The sequence below is a fragment of the Vitis riparia genome, unplaced genomic scaffold, assembly GCF_004353265.1.
Source record: "Vitis riparia cultivar Riparia Gloire de Montpellier isolate 1030 unplaced genomic scaffold, EGFV_Vit.rip_1.0 scaffold447_pilon_pilon, whole genome shotgun sequence".
Taxonomy (NCBI): domain Eukaryota; kingdom Viridiplantae; phylum Streptophyta; class Magnoliopsida; order Vitales; family Vitaceae; genus Vitis; species Vitis riparia.
Window position 1 is genome coordinate 295881 of NW_023269680.1, and position 10610 is coordinate 306490.

Sequence of the window (10610 nt, forward strand, 5' to 3'; positions counted from 1 at the left end):
AGACCCCCATTTGGGGCCTCATTCTTCATGCAGCTTGTCTTGCCACATGGAGGAGCTTTGAGAGACCACTTGTCTGCTTGTGGATGGCTGTTGGGAATCAGAGTAGTGGAACTGAGGAGCGAGTTTGACACGTGGCATGGAGATATTCTGGCCGTTAGTGAGGAGCGTATATTTTCTGTTAGGGGAGATATTTGCAAGGGGGCCTGCTGTTTTTCTGGCAGAGAGCTAGGACAGAGGGTGAGGGAGGCAAGCTAAGAGAAAACAGAGCATGTTTCGGAAAAGAGGAGCCAAGGAGGGGAAAAACAGGGAGAGTAGAGAGAAAACGGGAGCAAAGGAAATGGCATTTGTGGTTGTTGCTTTACAAAGATGTTTTTGAGGGTGTTCATTGAGTTTGAGGGGCAAGTTTGAGGGGAAGAGATGAAAGAAGATGCTGGAGGCAAGTTTTGCTGAGGGTTATTTTTGTGAGAGGAAAAAGTTTTGAGGGTAAGGAAGGAGCCATAGAGGGAGCAGAGATCTTTAGGAAAGTAAATGAGCAGATGAAAGATATCTTCAGCTATTTAGAGAGAGTTCATGAAAGCTGTTTGAAGAAAGACACAGAGGAATAGCCTTGGAAGAGGGTGATACAGGTATTATTCTTGTAATCTGAGGATTCTTTTGTGCTCATGGCATTTTATTATGTTTACTGGTTATTATGATTCTTGACATATGAATGCAAGCAGGTGAAACTCCTACCTATGTTCTCTCAATATTTGTGTTCGCTCACCCTCATCCTGCGTTTGGTTTCTAACTTGTCATCTGGACTCTGTTTTATGAGTTGTTGGTCATTTTGTTTTAATTTCTCTTTGCAAACTATTTGAAACCCATTTTTTTATCCACCTCTGCGTCATGAGCTCGTTAATTGAAATATGAAACGCAGCTTTCATGAGCCCCTTTTTGTTCCTGCTCTGTGCTCTGTTTTGAAACCCTCATCCGTTTTTGGTATTTGATCATGGGAGGTTGCCCCTTATGTGTGAAGAAGAGAGTATTGGCGTGTGGAGATTGTCATTGCCAATTTCATCTACAAAATGAATTACACTCAGTGGACACTCCTTCTGCAACCTCCGACCCATGGCTTTGTGGTCCTTGACATGGAAATCATTGCCAAACTCACTAGAATTCGCCTGGGCAGCTGTAAAGCAAGCAAAGCTGTCCTTGAACGACGCCGGCGGCAAGCCGCCGGCGGCGAAACGCCTTCGCCATCACCGGAACGCCAAGCAACCATTGAAGCCCCTTTTGAAGATATTTTTACCTGTTTTCTTTCATGCTCCGCCTCCATGTTTTCTTCTCTGTTGTGGTTACATTCTCGTTTTGGATCTTGTTCTATACATGGACTGTGAGTGAGAGAGAGGGTTTGGGTTTAGCTGTGAACTTCCACAAGTATGCCTGTTCGCGAGATTCAGATGTCACGAGAGAGCAGAGTTGGTCACAAAAGCTTTCAAACGATTCAACAACTTTGGTTTTATCAGTGATATTTTGAAGCCTAAAGGTCCGAATCCACAGCCAGAAAGCGAAGTCCTAGTGAAATCAGACGAGAAAATGATGAGGGATGAAATGGAAAAATACGGAATTTGTGAAATTGTTCCCAATGGCTCAGTTCCCAGTGGTCATCTCATTGGATTTTAAATCCTTCTACAGTAAGGATGATGGTTTGGCTACTGCCAGAAATTAGAAAGTGCTTCAGTTATCAGATTTAAGCAGTTGGGGAGGGCGTCTGGCCATAAACCTCATGTGCATGTGGGCTCTGTTCGCATGGCCATCCTTGCTTGATAGGGAGAAAGCATAGATGGAGGTATGGCTTTCAGAATGGCTCCACTGGCTGTACTACCCAACGGAAAGGCAGGTGACCTTGGAAATTTCAGGTGACTTTTCATCATGATAACTGGCAGTGGAAGATGGATGCCACCCCCTCTTCCTGCGATTAGAAGCCCAGAGCACGAGAAGGATTCTGGTACCATATTTGCAGCAGGAAGAAGCAGGCGTGTGGAGCTGGAACGGACATTGACTGATCCGCAGATGAACGAATTTGAGGATATGTTGCGTGCTTTGGCATTAGAAAGGAGTCAGATAAAGGAAGCTATGGGATTTGCTTTAGGTAATGCTGATGCAGCTGGAGAGATAGTTGAGGTTCTCACTGAATCTTTAACACTTAAAGAAACACCTATGCCAACTAAAGACGCTGGAACAGCAATGCGTCCATTGACAGCTGCAGTTACAGCTGCTGGTGGAAATGCAAGCTATGTACTTGACGGGGTGCCTCGCATCTTGTCACCTGCTTATTTTCATCATTATAATGCACGACTAATGCCTTCTGATGTTGGAATTATTAATTCATCAACCTTAAAAGGAGAAAACAAGCTAGGTGTCTAGGAGGAGTTTGAGCAGAAAAGTGGAAGTGTCTGAGAATTTGGCCATGATGAAATAGGCAGCTGCCACGGCACAGGTGGAAGCAGTTAATGCTAGCCAAAACTGAAGCAGATAAGAGGGTTGAAGGAAGCTTGAAAGGGATTTGGAGGAAGAGAATGGTAGTACCGGCTTGAAGAGTTGGAACAGGAAGAAGGGCTTTGGGCAGGGGAGGAAGATGACGATTTTGAGATGGAAAAGAATTGACTCCGGAGGAGCGAGAAGCATTGAATACGATCAGGAAAAAGAAAAGCTTGCTCACTCAACAGGATCAAGATAAACATTTACAGTGGAGGATCTCATTGAGAAATTCATAGTGGGTCTATCTATATGGCTGCTTCGCCTTCATTGGCTATCTCATGTCTGACCCCAACACTCACATCTTGGGCCCACGTGCATGCATTTTTTTGGTTTGCATGGTGCACTATACCCATGGCCACCCTTTGGGGTCACGTGTCACCTATTACTTCATCATTTTCAACTCAAACCCTCTTTTGTAAATAATCTTGAAATCCCGTTTTTCTGGTAAAATAATCCATCAATTTCCAGTTTTTAGATAGTTTTCTAAATTTCATTTCTATCAAATAATTTTTTTTTATTTTTTTTTATTTATTTATTTTTCAAATTATCATCTTTAGAATTTTTAGAATCGCTCAAAATCTCTTTTTAATAAAATTTGCTTCCACTTTCTATTCGGCTAGCAATTTTCAAATCTTTCATGATCTTTTAAAAATGTTTTAAAATAATTGTGAATTTATTTTCGTAATTCTTAATTATAGAATTTATGAAATTAATTCACTCAAAAATAAACGGGCTTTGGTGGGGGCCCCACATATGTGATTTATAATTGATTGATTGATCGATTGATTGATTTAATTGTCATGCATGATTGATTTTGTTCTGCTCTATGACATGCTCGAGATTGTACTCTTTGTTGTGCACTAACCCTTCCTCTTGATAGCGCATATTGGTTTGCCACCCAGGTACGTATTTTCTCGCATCATGGTCACTCCTTATGCTTGTTTCTAATTCTCATATGTGCATGATTGATTTGAGTATTCATTGACTTTCTCATTGGTTGCCATGTCAGCTTCATTTTATTAGTAGAGACCCGACTTTAGGGACTTAGAGGGGTGCTACGGTCTTCACCGTACCTTCCCAATAAGTAACCTGACCCCTAAACCCGATCCGATTTTTCGTAGATCACCTTTTCCAAATAAGGAGTTACACTTAGGGTTTTTCTTTCTTATTTTGTTTACCTTTTTAAAAATAAAACAAAAATAAGTGGCGACTCCAAGTCATTTTCAAATAATCAATAAAAAAAAATCAATATTTTTCAAATGAAAATCGAGCTCGCCATTGAGTGGGAAACGCATGAGCACAAAATGCGGGGTCCACAAATGGATTAAAAGAGACAAAAATATCTTAAATTTGTAAAATTAATCTCTCTCATATATTTGAAGAGTAACCTATTTTTAATATAAATATATTTGAATATTTTTATTATTTATATATGTATTTTAAAAGAAATGGTTATTTTGCAAGAAGAAAATAAGGGTATTTTTTGTCCAAAGTGGGGATGATTTCATCAATTTTAATCCATTATCCCTTTAAAAAATAGTTTTTTCAAACAAAAAATGAAAAACTTATTTAAATGAAATAATTTATATTATTTTTAAAAATAATATATTACTTTATTTTATAAAATATTTTATAAATTTAATTTATAATAATATGAATTCAAATTCAAGTTAAGTCTAATTAAATAAATAAATAAATCTACAATTATGCATGAGTTAAAGATAAATAATTTTTTAAATTATGAAACAATTTTTTTATTCCAATGAAACAAAAATTAACTATAAGATAAAAATAATTTTAATATTCATTTTTAATACAAGTAAAATAAGCACTTTAATTTTTATTTTTTTAATTTCTTATTTGACCATGATTTCTTATGCTTATTTTTAAAATTGTTTTTAAGTTAAAGAACCAAAAAAGTTTTTAATTTTTTTATAAAAATAAGGATATTTGGCAAGTTGTTTTTATAAAAGCATTTTAAAAATAAAGAACAAAAAGACAGACTTGTTTGGATAAATTGTTTTTTTGTTTTGAAAAAAAAAATATTTTGATTTTGTAAAGACATTTTAAATTTAATTTATATAATATTAATTAATTAAATTTAATTGAAGTCTTATTGAAAATGAAAATAATTTTGTAATTATATTAGTATTCAATTTTTAACATAATATTCTACAATGTTTTGATTTAATCTATAATTAATTGGATCAATTTTTTTATTACAAATTATTCTTAAAAATTAAATAATTTATTAAAGAATTTAAATTATTAATTATGACTTACTTGATTTATAATATATTTACATGGTGAGAAATTTTTTTAAAAAATAATTCTGCATATAAGATAAATAGTAAAGTTATGACTATGATATATTAGTTTTTTTTTTTTTCAATGATTAAATTTATTTTTGAGTTCCAAATTATTTTTAAAAAAATTTAATCTCGATAATAAATTAAATAAAAAGTGTCATTTGATTTCAAGTTCATTTGCCTAGTGAAAAAAAATTAAAAAATAATAATTTTTATGTAGAAGAGAAATAATAGAGTTGTTTTAAACCGATTTTTGTTCATAAATTTCTAGTAGTAATGAGTTTATTATTTAAGATTTAAATTTTAAAAAAAAATTAATAGACTTGTTAACAAATCTAACACATTAAGTCTTGTTTAATTTGAAATTAATTCATCTAACAAAAAAAAATCGAAAAATAATTATTCTACGTAGAAGAGAAATAATAGAGTGTGTTTTTCTATTGTTTTTAAAAATTGGTGAAAACAACTTTTACTTGTTCTCTATTTCACTTTGATTTTAAGTTAACATAACATCTTCATTTTACTTTTTTTTTCCCTCATTTATTCTAATTACCTTTACGATTTTTTTTTGCTACTTTACAACCTCCACTATTACTCAGCCTTCTTTGCTATAATTATAATTTATGAGGTTATATGTCAATTTGATGATTAAGAATAAGATTTAAGTTAATTTTATCAAATAACTTTAATACTTAAAGTAATAATTAAATAATAAGTTTTAAGTCAATAACTTAAGTACAATTTAACTTAAAAATCAACTTAAATTATCAAGTAATAAATATTAAGTTTTACAAAACACTTCGTTAGCTTTCCTTGTCACTTCATCCACTCAATAGTTAGAAGATATTCAATAAATCAATTTAATGATTTAATGATTTAAATTTAAATTGATGAATAAATTAAATGTGTTTGATAAAATAATTTAATAACATAACTTCCTATCAAAAATAACTTTTTAACTATTAAATTAAAATAATTTACTTATTTTTAATTGTAAATCTCTTTTACCTCATATACTCCCGAAAGAGCATTACACAACCATGAATCTTTCACAACTCATATTTTATAATAAATATTTTTTAATTATCTTATACATCTATGATATATGTCTCATAAATAAATATTTTTTAAATTATCTTACACATTTATGATATATGTCTCATAAATAAATTTATTACTAGGATTAGTCAAAATAAATATTAACTAAAATTGATAAAATGTAGAATGGTGTCGAAATGATAAGAGTCCAATGGAACAAATAATAAAATTATATTAAACCTAGGACGGTGTCCTAATAATTACAAACAAAATGAACAAATAATAAACTTATATATATCTTATAAGAGTCCAAAGAAACAAAAAATAAACTTAAATAGAATCTAGATGGTGTAGACCCCTATTTTTAAACCAAGTATAATGGTTTGATGATATTATTTTATCATTACCTTCTTATTTTTTATAAGTTGAAGCAAAAGGGTCTTTCATAAATCACCCGGAGTGGAATTTAGTCATTTTTTTTTAGTGGGAAGAGGAGGGGACCCCTTTCTGCATGAAAGCAGCTGCATGAGACGTGTAGATGGCAGGGAGCATGGCCGGCCATGCTGGTGGTTGAAGACGACTTGCTTGCTGACGGGTGAATAGGAGAGGTGGTAATGGCTTGCTGCGGAAGACGGAAACAGGGGGTTGAATATAGAGTGAGGGGCGAGCTTGAACAAAAGGGCAGGGGTATCTATCTGTGGGAGGTCAGGTCAGAGAGGTGAAAGGGGACTTTTCATGCTGGGTGGTGGGATATTTTGTGTGGCTAGGCTGAGAGAGTTTCGGTTAGAGGGAGAGAGGTTTTTCTAGAGAGAAACCAGAGTAGAGAGTGGCTTGAGAGAGGAAAAGAGAACTTGAAGAGCAAGCATGCTTAAGGTCTAGAGAAAATAAGCCAGGGGTCTGAAAAGGGTTTGAGCAGAAAGTAAGTCGTATCATCTTCGCTTGAAGACTCAGGTATGACCCTTATGAGCATTTTCACTTTGTATTTCTTGTTTTTCTTCTCTTCACATCGTTGAGTTTAAGCATAGTTTGCTGGGTTTTGTTATCATGTTCGCTCTACTCTGTTCATACTCTGGTTCCTCTGTTTTCTCTCTCAAATGACTGGAATATGGTTTACCTTTTTTTTGAGTTTGTTGTTTGAGTAAATACATAAAAGCTGACTGCTCATCCCACCAACTGGCATTTCGTTCATCATTCATGAAAACGAAGTTTTGCCTGATAATTTCTTGGGTTCTTGCTCTACTTTATCTATTTCATTCCTCATGCTTTTGTGCTCAAGTGCTTTTGGGTTGTGGAAACGCTTTGGTATGGGTGTCACTCTTTGAGAAAACTTTGGCTATTCCTAATCCGGAAGACGACTGTCGCTCGAACTCATTGGACTAAGGCGGATAACATGCAAGGCCTCACGACTTTCCTTAATGGGTATCCTTCAGGTGTCTTAAGTGTTATTTCTGGCTATGGTCCGACTTCAGGCGCAGTATGCGCAGACCACATAAATACAGGCAAGTTTGTTTTCATTAAGGCAAGTGGCGTACGAGACAGTGTTGTTATGCTGGGTTATGGCCATTTGTACACAGGAGTGTAATTGGTAATCCTCTTAAGAAAAGAGTTGAACAAAGATCTCAGATTAATACTCAGCAATTCAGCAAGCTCCTTGGCTATATAAAATCTGGTGTAGAAGATGGCGTAATTCCCGAAACTGAAGTTGAGGGATTCAGCAATGGATGATCCGTCCTCAAGGTTACAGTTTTCTCAAAGATGTAGAATGGCCCACTGAGTGAACAGGCCGTTATATTTAAATCTGTCTGGCATATCCCGAGATTTAAGGATCGTGAAGAGGTGACAAGAAATTGACTCTAGGGCGGCCACCACATCAACTGTGGCGAAGAAAGAAGGGCTTCAATTGGAGACGTAGTTGTGCATTTCCAATATGAGAATTCTGCCTCTCAGACGAAGCAGTTGATAGGACTATGATTTTCCGCCATCAACTACTTTGATTCTTGATCTTATGATAGCTGGTTTGGATACATGTGGATAGAGGTTTGAGTGCTCAAGGCCAGCAGGCTCACTGATTGAGGGCCCATTCTGACCCCAAATTGGAACCTGGAACCATGCAAACCTGGTCATCATTCCTATACCCATTTCTCATCAACCTCTCCACACCCATTTCTGTGCCTACCCTCTCATTACTATATCATACCTACCGTTCATCATCACGTTCTCACCCAGGTCATCCTTACCCACGTATACACTCATTTCCCATGCCATGCATGCCGCCATTTCTTTCTAGGTCCATTAAACCTTTTCTATCCCATTTTTCTCTCTCTATATTATCACCATACCCATACCATGCTCGTCCTCATTAGCTAAGACCATCTTGCATACCCACAAAGTTCATCACCTATTGCTCTTCATACCAAACATCTTCAATTTCATCAATCACCAAAAACCCTTTCTCTCACTGTTTTAATGTTCCTTTCTTATCAATCTTCTTGCCATCTCACCCATGTCTACGTTACCCATGCACGCATGGCTGCCCAGGTTGTTTTGAGCCTCCTCTAAGGTCCCGAATCTACCTAGCCTCCATAATGGCAGCAGGAACATAATGAAAAAAAGGAAGGGATAGAAGGCATGAGAAATGAGAGATGGTGGTTCAGCAGCCTCTAACCTACAAGCTTCATGGTCCGTGACACGGAGGCAGCGCCGGAGCACCCTATCCTTGCTTATTATGATGCTCGGTGGGCAGCGTTTCAGTGGGACGCATCCCATGCAAGTGGAAACGGTCCAAAACCATGGCTGAACAGCTACACTAATCTAAGTCGGGTTCTCATCGCCGGAGGCAGCGCCGGAGCGAACGTTTCATATACATTAATGGTCCGGGTCTAGTCGCTCGGAATAACGGGTGCGAACGTGGTTGGGATGGTTTTGATGCACCCGTGTTTTAGAGGCACGATTGATGACGAGGTGTGGCTCTACATGTGTCCAACCAACAGTGGGTTGGAGGACCCTAAACTCGGACCGACTGCAGAGGATTTGGCTGGGAACGCTTGGCAGCATTTGAAAACAAGCCCAAGTTTTGCTGATGCTGCCGGGGGATGCATGCAAGCCGTCTTCGCCGGAACTGCAGCTCCCAGGGTGCGTGTTTAATTTCAGAGCGTCTTCACCAAGGGCTATGTTTTCACAAGATGCCCAGGGCTTGAGGAAAAGCATGATCTTCCGGCTGGGTATGGCTGGTCAAAATCTTATAGATGCTCTGATGAGAACCCTTCCCGAGACAGGGTTCTCTTTCACTCCAACAGTGGAACGACAAATGGCCTATGACAATGAAGGAGAAGCTCTCTTGTGTTGCACCTGACTACGAGCAGGAGTTGGAGATCGTCCAGGGCTGTTTTGTAGTTGAGGAGAACCATGAGTTTCCTGATGGGCAAGCGATGACAATCGGTGTGCCCTGAAGTCTTTCCTCCAACCATTTCTGATCGGAAAGAGAACAGCCGGAATTCATGAAACTGCCTACAATTCATCATGAAACGTGACATTGATATCAGGAATGACTTGTATGGAAACATTGTGCTCAGTGAGGACTCCACCATGTTCTCAGGTATTGCTGGTAAGGTGAACAAAGATGTCACTGCCTTCGCTCCCAGCAACATGAAGATCAGGGTGGTGACGCCTCCTACAAGAAGGCACAGTGTCTGGATCGGAGGGTCAATATCGGCATCTCTCGGCACTTTCCAGCAGATATGGGTATCCAAGAGTGGATCACTCTCACTCTTACCAGCGCCCCTCCATCTTAGGCTCGCCCATTTGCTTCCAATTTGCATGGTTTGCATGGCCACCCTCGGCCCACGTCCCTAATGACTATTTCCCTTTCATTTTTTTTATATCCACTTATTCATTTATTTATCCTTTTATTTTATACACACTCCATCTTTGATACCAAGGTTAACTTTCCATTTCTTTTTAAAAAAAAAAAACTTTCAAATTTAACTTCAAAAATCCTCATTTTCAAAGTTTAATTCCTCAAAATTCTTTTCTTAAATATGATTTTCACGGTTTCCGTTTTCGAATAATTTTAATAATCACATTTTCAAAGAGCTAATTTTCAAAATTCAAATCTCCACACTCATTTGTCTAATCTTTGTCATTTCTGCCATTACAATTGTTTTATTTATTTATTTATCTATTTATTTTCCAATTTCCATCTTCAAACAATTTTTCAGAACTTCGATCTCCAAATTTAATTTTCGATTTCCAAACTTTCAAATTTTCACGTTTATTTATTTAATCACTATTATCTTCATCATTATTATTATTTTATTTTATTTTATTTATTTATTTATTCATTCATTTATTTTTAAAATTTTCATCCTTAAATAATTTTCAAAATTCTAATTTATTTCAAAATTTAATTCCCAAAATACCGATTTATTTGTTTATTTATTTATTTATTCATTTATTGTTATCATCTTATGTGTTTATTTTCAAAATAATTCCACCTTCGACTCGAACGATTTCCAAAGATTCTTGTTAGTATAATAAAATTTTCACGGTTTCTGATTCCCAAATAATTTTCGATTCCGCTTTCTCTCAAATTCAGCCTCCAAATTTCCAATCCTCAAATTTAATTCTCAAGACTCTCATTTTCAAACAAATCCTCGACACTCCAATTTTTCAAATAAATTTCAAAATTTTAATTTTCTCTCAAATAGTTTTTATTCCACTATGGTTTTCAAACAATCTTCTACT

The 10610-nt window shown here is 36.2% G+C and overlaps 1 pseudogene; it reads left to right on the forward strand.

Moving 5' to 3' along the window:
- Positions 1-8543: 8543 nt before the first annotated feature.
- LOC117909864 lies at positions 8544-9719 on the forward strand (annotated as a pseudogene).
- Positions 9720-10610: the final 891 nt, after the last annotated feature.